Source organism: Triticum urartu, chromosome 7A, assembly GCF_056163025.1.
Source record: "Triticum urartu cultivar PI428250 chromosome 7A, HENAU_Tu73, whole genome shotgun sequence".
Classification (NCBI taxonomy): domain Eukaryota; kingdom Viridiplantae; phylum Streptophyta; class Magnoliopsida; order Poales; family Poaceae; genus Triticum; species Triticum urartu.
Window position 1 is genome coordinate 42735656 of NC_141879.1, and position 2622 is coordinate 42738277.

Sequence of the window (2622 nt, forward strand, 5' to 3'; positions counted from 1 at the left end):
TCCGATGGTAACATACTAGCTTTTTGAAAAACCGGTACCGGGAACGGATTACGTTTCACGAAGTAACTGTCTTGGAGGTCCTCCATCATTCAACGCAAGGGTTCATCTGCCATGCTGGAAGTGCCGTTGGAGAAACCGAACATGCCGCAGAGGCGCTGCAGAGTTACCGTGTAGCCGTGTAGTGAGTGCACGCATGCTGCATCCCGTCAATATTGACAGTACCCTAGACAGTGGCGAGGAACTCATGGGAGATCTCTTTATATGTCGTGGTGTGCAGCTGAGCGGACACACCCATGCAAGCGTTGTTCGCCATCCAGTCGAAGTTGGCGATAAGTCCCTAGAGTAAGGAATGTACCACCACCGTGCGGGCAGCACCTGGCGAGCACTATGCTTGTGGTAGTGCTGGTTCACCTCCGTATTGAGCGTGATGCACTTGCTCCTGAACGCTTCGGGATCACTTGCCCAATTGCTAACAAGCAATAAATTTGGATTCAGAAAATATAAAAAACATCCACAAAGGGTCGATTTTATTAGCTCAAAATAGAGCATAAATACGATACAGACACAATGAACACACACCTGGCTTTTGCATAGTTAGGCGACACACAGCCAACATCAACGCACACATATACCAAAAACACGCCGACCAATTGCAAAGTCATATAAGACCAAAGCTATGTATAGGTGAGAAAAAAAGAACCCAAAGCGAATAGGTCCGCAATCAGCAAACTTTATATCCGCATCAACCATCTCATTACACCACATGAATGATGAGGAAAGAAGCGACCCTCACGCACCACCGTCGTCAGATGGAACCACCCAAGGCCAGAATCTAGGGTTTATCTTGATGAATCAGTCCGAACGTATCCAAGCAATGTCTTCAACAAGGCAATGATGTAAAAAACATCCTCATTGTCAGGTATAACCTTTTGGCGCCGCCTCCTCGCAGCGCTGACCTTCTTCTACCTCGAGCTGCTTCACACAACTCCCTCTTCTCTCCTTTGTCTCTCAAGAACACAAGGACAATACACTGGGACAGAAAACACACACGCACACACACATTCACCAGGGAGAAAATTAGCTTTGCCTTTGTTGCCGGTGACAACACATATGCTACATGGTTTCCTCTAGCCCTCACGGCCTCTCTTTTTCCATTCATCTGATCAACTTAAATACCATGTACAAATGACTCCACACCCAGCCACTAACTCACGGCTGGCCGGCACACTCGGCCACTACCTCACGTACGCAAATACTAAGGGCATGTACAATAGTGCTATTTTAGAAGTGTCACATAAGATAAATGATGATATGGAGGAGAGAGAACTTATAAGAAAAGGCTTGTCTTCTTTTATTTAAGACAAGACAAGAGATGATCTCTTAGCACAATTTGTCTCATCATATTTTAAGGAATGATAAATTATTGAAGATAAGGCTAAGATATAACACATTATAGACATACTTTTTTATCATCTCTAAATTACATGCAAAATTTAAGATAAAATTGTCTTATCAACCATTGTACATGCCCTAAGCTAACTACCCTAGAATCTCTCGAGCCAGCTAACAACTTATCCATGCAGGCGTGTGACTGAATCCTCTCCTACTAACTAGGCATGCAACTAACTAACTTAGCCTGCTGTCTACTCCTCAGGAGCTTGGCTTCAGCTTGCCGTCTCACAAGGCTGCGCGTCGATTCACACGACCCCAGCCATCTCTAGACTACTAACATGCAATGCACACATGTACGTACACACATATCAAGATTAGTTCTAACATTCTCCCTTCTAATCTTGACATGGTGGCTCACCAAACTTTCATGGATGACGCCTTCACAGCATCGAGCTTCACTTCATCTCGTCATCGACGCCGTCTCAGTGCCGAACACACACACCTTGCCACAACATCGCACTGCAATGTTTGCTGGCTTCACACCAACTCTCCATGATGATGATGGCATCGCACCACCGCCACCGGCATCGCACCGATCCAAGTGACAGCATCGCGCCGCTGTACATCTCCTTAGCGGCATTTCACCGTTGTGGCAGCATCGCACCACCGTCTCCTCTTGCGGCGTCGCACAGCAGCCATATGTTTGCACGGCGTCACACCGCCAAACACCTCCTTGTCGTGAACGGCTCCATCGCAGCACCGATCACCACACACCATCTAGTCGTGGACGATGCCATCGCAACACCGATCACCATGCCGTCTTGCTATCGACGATGTTGTCGCGGCGCCGAGTACCACGACCTCCTGCCGCATGCAGCGGCCATCTCTTGACATGAACGACGCCTTCGTGGCGCTGTACGCCACACCATCTTCTCGTCATAATGGCCTCGCGCCGTTAAAGCCACCAGCAGCGTCGCGCCACTAGCGGCCTCCTCCTTGCGCGGTCGGCCTCCATCTCGCATGGAGTTTGTTGCGCCACAGCCGACGCCATCTCGGATCAACCTGACTCTGTATACCAAATGTTGGCGTCGCCTCCTCGCAGCGCCGACCTTCTTCTACCTCGAGCTCCCTCGCACAACTCTCTCTTCTCTCCTTTGTCTCTCAAGAACACAAGGACACACACCGGGACAGAAAACACACACGCACACGCACATTCACCTGGGAGAAAAT